Source organism: Oryctolagus cuniculus, chromosome 9 (assembly GCF_051225735.1).
Source record: "Oryctolagus cuniculus isolate XC-2025 breed Fujian yellow rabbit chromosome 9, ASM5122573v1, whole genome shotgun sequence".
NCBI lineage: Eukaryota > Metazoa > Chordata > Mammalia > Lagomorpha > Leporidae > Oryctolagus > Oryctolagus cuniculus.
In genome coordinates, this window is record NC_142875.1 from 129,582,780 (window position 1) to 129,597,467 (window position 14,688).

The 14,688-nt window shown below is 37.5% G+C and overlaps 1 protein-coding gene across 15 annotated transcripts in view; it reads left to right on the forward strand.

Annotated features, from left to right (window-relative positions):
• LOC103348950 (uncharacterized) overlaps positions 1-14,688 on the forward strand; it is a 395,863-nt gene that overhangs the window by 344,505 nt on the left and 36,670 nt on the right. For 9 of the 15 annotated variants that reach the window (XR_016213131.1, XR_016213132.1, XR_016213106.1 and 6 more), the window contains one exon: positions 2,269-2,466. The exons of the other annotated variants lie outside the window; for them this stretch is intronic. The gene's annotated coding sequence lies outside the window, so the exon portion shown is untranslated. The remainder of the gene's footprint in view (positions 1-2,268; positions 2,467-14,688) is intronic. 15 annotated transcript variants of the gene reach the window in all.

Here is a 14,688-nt window from a genome sequence, read left to right on the forward strand (position 1 = left end):
GAACTCCTGAAGGTTCTCCCCAAAGAGGCTTACGTAAACAATCAATTAAAATCCATACCAGCATGGTGGAGATGTAGCAGAATACATTAGCCTAGTTTTACCAGTTCTCCTCACTTACATCATGGCTCTATCTAGTAAATAAATGATCTGAAAATTTGGATATACCTTCCCTTAGCTTTCATTACTGTTGTAAATTTTTGAGTAGGTGATAAAGATGTAAAAAAATGTTCTGTGTCATCATAGTGATCAATTAAATGCAAATGAAAGCCAACATGAGGTGTCCCTGTATACCTATCAAAGTAAAGATTTAAAATATAAAACCAAGTTGGCATATGAAAGTTATATTCATACAAAAACCTATTTGTGACAGTATAGTGTCCTGTATGGAGACACTACCCATAGTTTTCAAAAGCTAAAAGCGTATCTCCTTCCACTGGTGAATGGTTAAAGTGAATATGATAGATCCATTCAATGACTTACTCCTAGTAGTGGAAGGGTTGTGTAATATATAGACAATGCATGGGAATTGTGTTATGAAGGGAGAGAGAGAGTCAGGGAGGGAGATAGCCCACAATTAGGACTTGGCTGAAGATAAAGAGTGAAGGTGCATTTAGCCCACATTCTGGTGGCTAGGTAGCCAGCAGAATAGGGCTTGGTGTCTGCTTGGGACCTTCTCCCCGCATCACAATGTGACAGCATCGTGTGGAAAGACCCTGCAAGCGGATGCCAGATAGAACTCATGTCTGTAACAAGACCACTCCTTCGGTGTTGCATTGACCCATGGATCCATGGATAAATTAATCTGTTCACGAGGCAGCGCTGTCACAATCCTTCACATCCCAGAGTTGGCCTAATTTTTCTGGCAAGAGCTGAGTCAGGGAAGTGATTTATTTGGCATTATGTTAATTCACTTATTCACTTTCTGATTGATAGGCTCACTCATCCATCCATTTACTCCTTGCACAAAGGATTGGAAATGATACACAAGAGTATCAATCAAAAATAGACATAGGTAAAAATTTTTTAAATGTTAAATTTTATGCATGGAGATGAGAGAGCAAACTTGGAGGAAGGAAGATAGATTATTATAATAGAATTATGTCTTTGACCTTTCCAGTTGCAAAGCAAAAAGAATAAATGATTCCAAAAGAGCATGATCAGTTACATGATTTGCATTGTCTGTGCGAAAGGAAGACACTAATATTTCAAGAACAGGAAATGTGTTTTCTGGCCTTAAGAACTGAAAGTAAATTTCCTTGAGCCTACTTAAGTATAACCCAATAGTAAGGGGTTGTGTGTTGTATATGGCAGCTCTAACATCACCCCTCCACTTGAGCTAAGGACTGAAAACCAAAGGATATATAAGAGAAAGACAGTGAGTGGCCAAGAATATGTGCTTCCGGCCACAGCTTTCTGATATTCTTGGTATATCGCTAAAGATACTTCGGCTTAAATAACTAGAATCCAAGTCCAATCAAGGCTGCCAGTTAAAAAACATGTACCAAAGTAAGAAATTAACATGATGATAGACTTCCTGGCATACTCTGACCCCAAAAGGGTCAATGCTCTGACCTTTGACACGATCAGTTTCCTTTCTCTGCCATGAGTCTACTTTCCCAGTGAACATGGCAGACGCCCAGTTGTCCTGCTGTGCTGCGCAGTGGTTGACATTGTTGAATTGGCAAGGAAATAAATAGCCTTGTAACTGCCTGTCTTGTGACCTCTTGTGTGTAATTTCCTGATGCCTTTGCTTATAGGAAAATCTCTATGCACATCCATTGTTTCTGTTGGAGAACTCTAAGTAGCACAGGTGTAAGCAAGCTACCCTCTTCAGTGCCCCCCCAATCACTTGTGCATAGCGCTTGTCATACAGTAAGGCTCACTAAATTCTGCGCAGTAATGTTTGAGAAAGTTTATGATCAACTTCCATGAAAGAGTTGGAAGATAGAACAGATCTCATAGAAGAGTGGGAATACTGTCAATCTATCCAGGAAGACTGTCTCTGATAAAACTTCATCTGAAGGGTTCTGGATGACATGCCATTGCTCACCTGTTTTGGCAGACTGTGATCCATTGAATTTGAAGCAATAAGTGTGATGCCTTATTTTAGCAATGTGTCAGCAAAGCAATGAAAAGATGTAAGCTCTTGAGTGGCATAAAAGATGATCTGAGATTTTGAAGGTCTTCAGTTTAAAATAATTAAAAACTTTGCTGAGACAACTTTTTGATATTTTGGAAACGGAACACTTGATTTCTTTCCGTGTTTAGATTCAGGGTTGTTCTTGATGACTGAAGATCTGCATGCATGCGCGCTGAACCAGGAGCAGTGTATTATGGCTACATGGAGGGCATTTGACCCAAAACTAATAGTTGAGACTCGTAGAGGCAAGATCTATGCCCTGCCTTCTACCCTCTGGATTCAGCTTTGAAAACTCCTCAGCATTGTCTCCAGCTTTCTCCCTCAAGGTAGGCATATTCCTGAAAACCAAGCAGGACTGTTGGTTTCTGTGCTGCTGGAAGGAAGACTGGAAGCCTGAATGGTCCATGGGATCCCTGGAAGCTGAAACACCTTTTTGTCCAGGGCCATTTCATACTTGGAACAATGTCATGTTGTCCTATGTAGGGTCACCCTAGAAGTGTGTTTGGAGTGCGGGAAGTGAAAAGGAGGCGTCCTCTGCACCCATACATAGCTCATATTTTTGACCAGCTGCCTTACTCCTTCCTTTCTTCATCTAGAGATTGAACCTGGTTCTTACTTTTTCAGAGCTCCTGTAGCATTTGTAGTTTGGATTTAGTTAATACTAAGAATGTTCTTTCTTGTTATCTGACTTTGGACCAGAAATAATGGGGGTGTTTGCTGTGCTTTGAGTATGGTTTGTCTCAACCAAAACTCACACAGAAGTTTAGTCACCAGTGTAAAAGTATTGAGAAATGCAGAGGCCTTTAAGAGGGACTGCTTAACTTGTAGAAGTGAGTTCTTTCTTTCATGCCCTGGATTAATGATTTCTAGAGTGAGCTATTACAAAGGAAATGTGGTGCCTCCCCTCCGGCTGTTCTGCCTGCACCTGCTTTCCCTTTCTGGTTTTCTGCCATATTTGAATGGCTATGAGACCCTCACCAGGAGCTGCCTCTGCCATCATGCTCTTGGTCTTCCAGAATTGTGAGCCAAATAAGTGTATTGTCTTTTAAAGACTTAAAAGGACCCAGCCTCAGGGATTTTGTTACAGAAATACACATTAAAAAGCGCTAAGACAGTATTTATCAGGGATCTTCAAAAAGTTCACAAAAATGCATATTCTGAAAAAAAATGATGTGAATTTTAAAACTTCTTCACATCACTCTATTCTTCTATTACGTTTTAAGGTACTCAAGAGAGTACCTTAAAGTAAAATCTCTATTAATCATATGTAAACTCTTTAGCACATTATGGTATTACTATTCCCAGATAGTATATTCTAATTCATTTTGGTCTCTCTCTTGAACTTGGAAACAACGTGTCTGTGCCACACATCTTGGCATTGCATGGAGCTGTGTGTGTGTGTGTGTGTGTGTGTATTTTTATCCATTCACACAGTGAGGGACAACTCGGTGGATTTTGCATCTTGGCTATTGTGAATAGTACTGTGATAAATGTAGGCTGCAGATGTCTCTTTGACCTATTTCTAACCTTTCCTTTGAGTATGCAGAACACCAGTAGTGGAATTACTAGACGGCAGAATAGTTCCACTTCAAGTTCAGAGAAGAGCTTCTACCCTGTTTCCCATATGGACATTCTGATTTGCATTCACACCAACAGAGTATAGTAGTGACCCTTTGTTCATGCCCTCACCAGCATTTGTTATTTTGTGTATTTGTAATGGTACTGAAGTGACACCTCATTGTGGTTTTGATTTGCATTTCCTGATGATCAATGATGTTGAGCATTGGCTCAGACACTTGTTGGCCATTTGTTGATCTTCTTTTAAGAAATGTTTACTCAGACTATTTGCCTGTGTTAAAAATGAGGTTGTTTTTGTTCTTCCATATTCTGTGTATTAATCTCTTACCAGATGAACAGTTTGTACGCTTTCTCCAGTTCTGTGGTTGTCGCTGCTTGTTGTGTCTTTTGCTGGGTGAAAGTTTGTCAGTTTGCTGCAATTACATTTGTCAATTTTTGTTTTTTGTTACCTGTGCTTTTGTGATAATATCCAAGAAATCTTTGCCAAGATCAGTGTCCTGAAGTACTTTCCCTATGTTTTCTTCCAGTAGATGAGTGTTTTACATTTACGTGTTTGATATGTGGAGACATAACTGGTGTATTTTGTGTTAATTGTGTTGTGGTATGTTCTCTTCTCCCCCTCTCCCCTCTCCCCTCCTCCCCTCTCCCCTCCTCTCCTCTCTCCTCCTCTCCTCTCCTCTCTCTCCTCTCTCCTCTCCCCTTCTCTTTCCTTTTTTTTTTTGCAGTATATTCTTCCTGTACTTAGTTTGTACACCTTTTTATCATGAAAAGACACTAAATTCTATTGAATACCTTTTCTATGTCAGTTAAGATGATCATAAGAGTTCCTGTCCCTTATTCCATATGTGATGTATTATGTTTATTGATTAGTAATTGTTGAGCCATCCTTACATCACTGGATGTGGGCCATTTGGTAAGATAGATGACAATCTGGATGTCTTTTTGGATTTAGTATGCTAGTATTTTGTTGCTGTATCCTTCTCTAGTTTTGATACCAAGATAATGCTCATGTTGTTGAATGAGTTTGAGAGAATTACTTTTTTTGCTATAATTTTGGAAAGATAATTCGTTTTAGTTCTTCTTTAAAAGCTTTGTTGATTTCATCAAGGAAAGTATTTAGTCCTGGATTTTTCTTTGGAGACTTTTTAATTTTATTGAGTTTTACTGTTTAATAAGGATTTGTGTAGGTTTTCTTTTTATTCTGTTTCAGTCTTTGTAGGTTATATGTGCAGGAATTTACCCATTCTTGATTTTCCAATTTGATAACATATAGGAGGATATTTCAAAAAGTTTATGGAAAATAAAATTGAGGGATGAATTTATTTTGGTGGAAAAATTTTTGAAAATCAATCGTAATATTTTGGTAACATATTTTTCATAGACCTTAAGTTAGTCATAATAGTTGCAAATGATTCTTTGGATTTCTGTGGTATCAGTTATAATGTATCCCTTTTAGTTTCTTGCTGTTTTGTTTCATTGATTTTTTAAAATACTTTTTGTTTCGATGTCCTTCATTGTTCTCAGATTTTTTTTTCCAAATATATTTTTAATATACACACACACACCCTGAAAGTGGGTGTGTGCTCCATCATCAAGTGATGACAAACTTAGCTTTTATTTTTTAATTAGGGATATATGCTTGTAATTAACATAAAATAAACAACAACACTACCTTAGCTTTAGACAGTTCCCCCTTTGGCATTTCTTTGAAGTGATGCTTTTTGTTCAGCTTACCTATATTGTTATATATATTTTTTTGACAGGCAGAGTGGACAGTGAGAGAGAGAGACAGAGAGAGAGGTCTTCCTTTTGCCGTTGGTTCACCCTCCAATGGCCGCCGCGCGGCCGGCGTGCTGCAGCCAGCGTATCGCGCTGATCCGAAGCCAGGAGCCAGGTGGTTCTCCTGGTCTCCCATGCGGGTGCAGGGCCCAAGGACTTGGGCCATCCTCCACGGCCCTCCCGGGCCACAGCAGAGAGCTGGCCTGGAAGAGGGGCAACCGGGACAAAATCTGGCACCCCGACTGGGGTAGAACCCGGTGTGCCGGCGCCGCAAGGCGGAGGATTAGCCTAGTGAGCCATGGTGCCGGCCCTACCTATATTGTTAAAAATTTTTTGTTATATTCTTTTTTAACCTAGAAACAAAAGCAAACTTCATGCATTTCATAATTACAAAATTAGGAACATAGTGATTTTTCCCATCCTACCCTCCCCCTCACCCACACTCCTACCCTTCTCCTCTGGCTCCTATTGCGTTCTTATTTTGTACTAAGATCTATTTTCAATTAACTTTCTGCACATAAGATTAACCCTACACTAAGTAAAGAGTTCAACAAATAGTATATGTATTAAAAAACTTTTCCTCAACAGTTGACACAAGAGCTACTCAAAGACATCACATCTTAAAGTGTCAGTTTCACTTCTGAGAGATGACCTTTTAGGTACTCTTTCAGTTATCACAGATCAGGGAGAACATACGGTATTTGTCTGTTGGGGACTGGCTTCTTTGATTATTTCTTTTCTTGTACTAATTTTGGTTTTGGTTTACTTTCGCTTTTTCTTGTTTCTTACATAATACTATTGCAAATTTTTTTATGTAGGCATTTATTGCTAGAACTTATTTGGCTGTGTCCCATAGGATTTGGTATGCTGTATTTCAATTTTCATGTGTTTCAAAAAATGTTACACTTTATCTTTTAATTTTCTTGGTGACCCATTTGTTGTTCAGGACCATGTTATATGATTCTCATGGACTTGTATAATTTCCATAGTTCCCTGTGTTGATTGTTAATTTAAAAAATACAGTTAATTTAAAAAATTGTTAATTTAAAAAATACATTTCAAACTTTTTAACATTCTGCCATGTACAGTTCAAGTGTAGACATTATATTCATCCACATATATGCGTTTTTTTCCTGGAACAGATATTAATATCACAGTGAAGAATTCATGACAATGCTTATAATATAGGCAAAGAACACTGTATTGTGGTTTGCACAATGTGAGTCATTGAAGCAATATTTGTAACTATAAACCAAATGATGTGACATCTTCACAGTTTTTATACTCTATATATTAACTTCCACAAATAAGAGAAAATTGTGATACTTGTCTTTCTGGGTTTGGCTTATTTCATTTAGTATAATGGCCCACAGCTGTATCTATTTTCTTATATATGTTATGATTCCATTCTTTTTATGGCTGAGTAATATTACATCATGTAATATATGTGTTATATAATATATATCCATATGTACATACAGACACATTTTCTGATTTTCTGGATTATCAGTTGATGGATGTCTGGGTAGATTCCATATTTTCTTATTGTGAACTGAGCTGCTATAAACATGGGAGTGCAGTTCTCTTACATATGCTGATTTCATATCCTTGGGGTATCTTCTTGGGAGTAGGATGGCAGAGTCATTATGGTAAACCTATTTTTAGATGTTTGAGAAATTTCCTTACTGTCTTACATAATTGTTGGACTAGTTTACACTCTCACCAACAGTGTATTAGGGTACCTTGTTCTCCACACACTTGCCAGCATTCCTTATTTTTTGATTTTTGGATAATAGACATTCTAGTTGGAGTGAGGTGATATCTCATCAAGGTTTTATTTGCATTTCTCTGATGACTAGTGATCTTTGGCATGTTCTCATGTGTCTGTTTGCCCTGTGTATTTCATCCTTTGAAACATGCCTGTTCACATACTTTGTGCAATTCTTAACTGGATTTTTGTTTTGTTGTTCTTTAATTTTTTATTTTTATTAGTATAAAGAGAACAGATTTCCTGTATTTCATAGGTAAAATTCTACAGTAACCGTTCTTCCTCCCTCCTCTCTCCTTCAATCCTCTTTGCTTCCCTTTCTTCTTTTTTCTTTAAATTTTGTGACAACATACTTTGAATTTATAATGACAGGCTTAATTCATTACTGACCATAATGTTCAACAGCTAAAAAAGTAGAAAGATCATTGTTCTACAGGTATATAGACAACGGCTATAAGTAATCAAATCATAAGTTGTCAGTTTCATTCTTAGACATTTTTTGTGTTCTGTGTTAGCTACCACATATCAGAGAAAATATATCAGATTTAGCATTTGGGGAATGCCTGATTTTACTAAGCTTAATGATCTCAAGTTGCTTCAATTTTGTTGGAAAGGTAAGATTTCATTCTTTTTTGGCTGAATAGTATTCCACTGTGTGTCTACATCACATTTTTTTTTTTATGCAGTCGTTAGTTGATGGACATCTGGGTTGATTGCATATGTTAGCTATTGTGAGTTAAGCTGCAATAAACTTAGGAGTACATGTAACTCTTTATTATGCTGACCTCAGTTTCTTATATATTCTGAATATTAATATTATATTGTATGCATAGTTTGCAAATACTTTTTCCCATTCTGTTGGTTGCCTCTGTACTTTAATTGTTGCCTTTTCTGTGCAAAAGTTTCTTGATGTAACACCATTTGTCTTATCCAAAAAGCCTTTGCCTATGCCAGTGTTGTGCAGAGTGGCTCCTGTGTTTTCCTTTTACTAGATGTTTTCAAGTCTTAGTTTAGATCCTTGATTGATTTTGAGTTGATTTTGTATAGGGTGTAAGGAAGGGTTCTCATTTTAAAATTCTGCATTTGGACCTCCAATTTTCCCCACACCATTTGTTGAAGAGTCTGTACTTGCTCCAGGGTATGGTTTTAGCTCGTTAGTCAAAGATTAGTAGGCTGCGAATGTGTGTGTTAATTTCTAGGGGTTCTGTTCTGTTCTACTGGTTCACGTGTCTGTCTCTGTGCCTATTGGGCTTTTTGAGTTACAATAGCCAATTAGCACATCTTCAAGTCTATTCTGTTAATGTGTCTTATTTTTGTACTGTCTCACATTGCTTTGGCTATTTGTGGTCTTTTGTGCTTCCATCTGATTTTTGGAATGGCTCAGTCTGTGAAGAATGTCCTTGGAATTTTTATTGGATTTGAAGTGAATGTGTAAATTGCTTTTGGTACTGTTGACTTTCTGATGATATTAATTCTTCCAATCCATGACCATGGGAGGTTTTTCCTCTTCTGTGTGTCCTCTTCTATTTCTTTAATTATTGTTTTGTAATTTTCATTGTAGACAGTTTTAGATCTTTTATTAAATTTGTCCCTAGGTATTTAATTTTTATTTTTAGCAGTTTTGAATGGGACTGATCGATCTTACAAGTTCTTTCGCAGCCACAATATTTTGGTGTTTAAGAATGCTATTGAGTTTTATGTGTTGATTTTATATCCTGCAACTTTGCCAAATTTTCTTAGGTGTTCTAATATTCTTTTAGTGGAGTCTTTGAGTTCCTCTGTATAATGGATCATGTTATTTGCATACAGAGATAATTTGACTTCATCTTCCCAATTCAGATTTTTTTGTATAGTTTTGTAATTTCTAACCTGTTACTTTATTTTATAATTTTTATTATTTCTTCTAGTTTGAGATTGTTTTGGTTTTGACTTTCTAGGTCCTTGAAATACACTGTTAGATCATTTGTTTGATACCAATTTTTTGATGAGGTATGTGGTGCAATAAACTTTTCTCTCCACACTGCTTTTGCTGTATCCCGTATGTTGCATTTTATTTTCGTTCTTTTCAAGGAAGTTTTAATTTTTCTTTTGTTTTTTTATGACCTAGTGTTTACTCAGCAGCATGTTGTTCATTTGTTAATTTTTAGCTTCATTCCATTGACTTTAGAAAAGATAAATATTATTTGAATTTTTGAAATTGTTGAGGCTTATTTTATGGCCTAATGTAAGGTGTATTGTAGAGAATGTTCCATGCATTGATGAAAGGATTCTGTATTCTGTGTCTCTGGGATGGAGTATTTTATAAGTGTCTATCAGGTCAATGTATAGTATTAATTAATTATATTTCTGTTGATTTTTTTGTCTGGTTAATCTGTCCACTGATGGAAGTTGGATGTGGAAGTCCCCCTGCATTATTTTGCTGGAGTTTTTAAATAACTTTAGATATATTAACATTGGTTTTATAAAATTGGATATTCTAGCATTGGGAGCATAAACATTTCCTATAATCACATCTTCTTGTTAATTTGATCCCTTAATTATTACAATTTTTGTCTGAAAGTATATTTTGTCTGATTTGGTGTGGGGAGCAACTCGGACTAGACTGTTACTGGAATTAAGACTTATTCTATGCATCTGCTCTCCCACAATATGGTGCTGAGAAGGGAGTAACAAATTCTACGCAGCTGCCTCTCGCCAACTTGAGTGATGACCTGCAATAGCTGATCCTGCTCCTGATTGCAGGAGAGCAGCGTACTCGGCATGTGGGTAGCAGAGTTGGGATTGGTGGAAGAGGACTATAAAGGAGGAGAGAGACAACATACACCAGGGAACATCTATCTGAAGGAACACCTGTGCAGCCCCCGAGAGAGCCGGCCGGCGGTGTGCCGCTCCCCTGTGGAAGTGGGGAATGTGGCAGGGGGAACCGCCCTTCCACGGAGGTGGAAGGGTTGGTAGCCAACCTGGGAAGAACCAGCAGCAAACCCGGGGAGGGCCGAGCAGACAAAAGAACAGCGCAGGGTCCTGTGTCGTTCCTCCATGAAGACGGGGAGCGACAATTTGGGTATAACTATTCCTATTCATTTTTGATTTCTATTTGCATAGAATTTTTTTTTTTACCCTTTTACTTTCGGTCTTTGTGTATCTTTGTTGGTGAAGTGTGTTTCTTGTAGGCAGCATATACTTAGACCTTAGAGCCAGTCTATATCTCCTAATTGGGGGATTTAATCCATTTACTTTGAAGGCTATTATTGATAGATAATGACTTGAATGTGCCAGTTTTCCACAAATACATGTATTTTTTTATTTGAATCTCTTTTGTTCTTTTTCAACGTGGTTTTATGCCTATGCAATCTTTCATGATGTTATCTTTGTTTATTGTAGAACATCCTTGAGTATCATTTGTAAGAGTAGCCAAATGGTGTTAAATTCTTGAAATTTTTGCTTGTTTTGGATGAGCTTTATTTCACCTTCATTTATGAAAGAGAGCTTAGCTGGACAGAGTATACCAGACTGGCAATTTTTTCTTTTATACTTTGAGCTATATCTCTCCCTTGTCTCCTGGCTTCTAGAGTTTCTGTTGTGAAGTCTGCTATGAGTCTGATGAGCATATCTTTGAAAATGACCTGGAATTTTTATCTTGAAAATTTAAGGATATTCTCTTCATGTTTTACATTTGAAAGCTTGACTGTAATGTATTGTGCTAAGGATCTTTTCTGATCATACCTATTTGGGGTTATTTGTGTTTCCTCTATTAGATTACATATCTTTCCAACTTACAGGAATTTTTTGCTATTATATCAATAAATATGTTTTCTAAACTATTCTTTTTTTTTTCTTCAGGAACTCCTAAGACCACGTGTTTGTACATTTGATGTACCTAGATCCTAAATGTCATGTTTTCAGTGTTTCTAATTTTTTCTTGTTTTATTCTGAGCAACGTATTTCAAAAGACATTTCTTCCCGATCAGAGAATTTTTTTTTAAAGATTTTATTTATTTATTTGACAGGTAGAGTTAGAGACAGTGAGAGAGAGAGAGAGAGAGAGAGAGAGACAGGAAGGTCTTCCCTCCATTGGTTCATTCCCCAAATGGCTGCAACAGCTGGAGCTGTGCCAATCTGAAGCCAGGAACCAGGAGCTTCTTCCTGGTCTCCCATGCGGATGCAGGGCCCCAAGCACCTGGGCCATCCTCCACTGCTTTCCCAGGCCACAGCAGAGAGCTGGACTGGAAGAAGAGCAACCGAGACTAGAACCAGCGCCCATATGGGATGCCGGCACCGCAGGTGGCGAATTAACCTAGTGTACCATGGCGCCAGCCCCTAGATCAGATTCTTAAGCCTCAAGTCTGTTTTATGGCTTTCTACTGTATTTTTTTATTTTACAATTATATTTCTGATGTGTTTGGTTTTCTTCAATATTTCTATCTCCTCAATTTGCTGATGTTTTTGTCCATGTTTTGCACTGATTTCATATCTGGAACAAGGCAAGGATGTCCCCTTTAACCACTCCTATTCAATATAGTACTGGAAGAATTAGCAAGAGGAATTAGGGAGGAGAAACAATTAAAGGGTCTTGAAACTGGAAAGGAAGAAGTGAAAATATCCATGTTTGCAGGTGACATGATGTTGTACTTGGAAAACCTTACCCACTCCAGCTGAAAAGCTGACAAGCCAATTCAGTGACATCACAGGATACAGAGACAACATGTAAAATATTTGTGTTTTTATACAATGATGATGATCTTGCCATAAGAAAATCAGAAGAGAAATCCATTTCATATCTACAAAAATATCAAATATTGAACAAGTTAAACCAAAGAAGTGAAGTATCCTACCATGAAAATTATAAAACATTGAGACAAATCTTAAAGGCAACAAAAAATGCAAAGAAATTGTTGCTCATGGATTAGAAGAATTCATATTGTTAAAATTCCTAAATGACCTAAAGCAATGTACACATTCAGTGCACTACTGATCAAAACACCAATGACACTTTTTATAAAAATAAAAAAAAATAGTGTTAAGATTAATATTGAATCAAAAAAGACCAGGAACAGCCAAAGTGATCCTGAGGAGAAAAGTATTCAAGCTAGAGGTATCACGATATCTGGTTTCAGAGTTTATTTCAAAGCTGTGGTAATTAACATAGCATACTTGCATAAAACACTGATACACAGATCAATGGAATAGCATGTACAACCCAGAAATTCCCTGTATGAATAGCCAACTGATTTTTGACAAAAGCGCCAAGAATATACATTTTAGAAAGGATATTCTTTGCAGTAACTGGTGCTCACAGAGCTATGCATAGGTAGACAAATGGACGAAATCAGATCTTTACCTCTCAGCATACACAAAAATCAACTCAAGATGGATCAAAGACTTCTAAAGTTTAAGACTGGTGACTATGAAATTGCTAGAAAAAAAAGACCCTTCTACAACAACGAATTTGGCTACAGCAACAGGGTGGTGGACCTCATGGTCCACATGGCCTCCAAGGAGTAAGAGCCCTCAAACCACCGGCCCCAGCGAGAGCACCAGAGGCCCTCAGCCGCTGGGGAGTCCCTGCCCCCACTCAGTCCCCACCATGCTGAGAATCTGCCCCTCTTCACAGTTTCCATCCCAGACCCCCTGGAGGAGGGGAGGGGCTTAGGGAGCCCTACCTTGTCATGAAACCATCAATAAAGTCTTCTGCACCCAGAAAAAAAAAAAAAAGACCCTTCAAGATGTTGGTGTAGCTTCTGGCCTCAATACTGATTGTCTTGAAAGTCAGACTTTGTTCATTGAGAAGATGGTTTTTAGGCTCTTAAATTCCTTGAGCCTTTAAAATTTTTTCTTGATAAGAGATAGAATAATATTAAAAAGTAGGGCATTCCCATGACAGTGCTCGCAGCACGAGGTTAAGGTATACTGATAGTTACGTGGTATGATTCAGTGCAGCAGTGTTTGTAATGTGTACCAAAGGACACCACATCCTCACAACTGTTACACCCTGTACTGGCACAAAGAGGAGAAGACGTGTGGCTTACCTTTCCCAGACTGGGTTATTTCACTTAGCGTGTTGATCTGCAGTTCCATCTATTCCAGTGAAAATGTCAAGATTTCGTTCATTTTTATGGCTGAGTAATAGTCCATCATTCCTACCTACCACATTTTCTTTCTCAGTCATACTTTGGTGGGCATCGAGGTGGATTCCAGATCTCTGCTGTTGAAGCGAGCTGCTAGAAACATGAGAAAGCAGGTAACTCCTCGTATGCTGATTTCATTACCTTTGGGTAGACTCCCAGGAGTGGGATAGCTGGGCCATATGTTAGATCTGTTTGTAGTTTCCCGAGGGATCGCCATCCTGTTTTCCATAATGATTTGACCAGTTTGCGTTTGCACTTTTTCTCCACATCCTTGCCAGCACATATTGCTTTTTGATTATTGGATAACCGCAATTTTAAATGGGGTGAGGTGAAACCCCCTTGTGATTTTAATTTTCATTTCCCTGATAGCTAGTGAGATTCAGCATATTTCTTAAGTCTATTGGCCATTTGTATTTTTTCTTTTGAAAAATGGCTGTTCATATTCTTCTTTCCATGCATTAACTGGATGGCTTGTTTTGTTGTGGATTGTCTTGAGCTCCTTACACATTTTTAGATATTAATCCTTTATCAGATGTGTAGTTTGCAAATAGTTTCTCCCATTCTGTTGGTTGCCTCATCAGCAAACTAATTACTATGGAGAAGCTTCGTATCATGATGCAATCCCATTTGTCTATTTTGGCTTTTATTGCTTTTGTTTCTGGAGTCTTATCCAAGAAGTCTTTGCCTATGCCAATGTCAAGCAGCATTTCCCCAATGTTCTGCTGTAGTAATTTGATACTTTCAGATCTTAAGTTTAGATGCTTGATCCATTGAGAGTTGACTGTCTATAAGGTGTAATGTAGGGTTCTTGTTTCAAACTTCTGCAATGGAAATCCAGTTTTCCCAACACCACTTGTTGAAGAGACTGTCCTTTCTCTAGGGACTGATTTTAGTTCATTTGTCAAAGATTAGTTGGTTGCAAATGTGTACATCTTGAATGTGTCAATTGTCTTGGGTAGTATGGACATTTTGAAGTTATTATTCTAATCCATGAACATGGAAAATTTTTCTGTTTTTTGTGTTACTCTATCTAATGTTTTGTAATTTTTATTATAGAAGTCTTTCATATCCTTGCTTAAATTTATCCCAAGATACTTAAGTGTTGGTAGCTACTGTGAAAGTGACTTTTCATATAAGATCTTTCTCAGTCAGAAAACTGTTGATGTATAAGGCTTTTGATGTGTGTGTATTGATTTTATATGCTGCAACTTGTTTTAGTTCTAAAAATCTCTTTATGAAGTCTTTTGGTTCTTTCATGTAAAGGATCATGCCATCTTCAAACAGGGATAATTTAACAT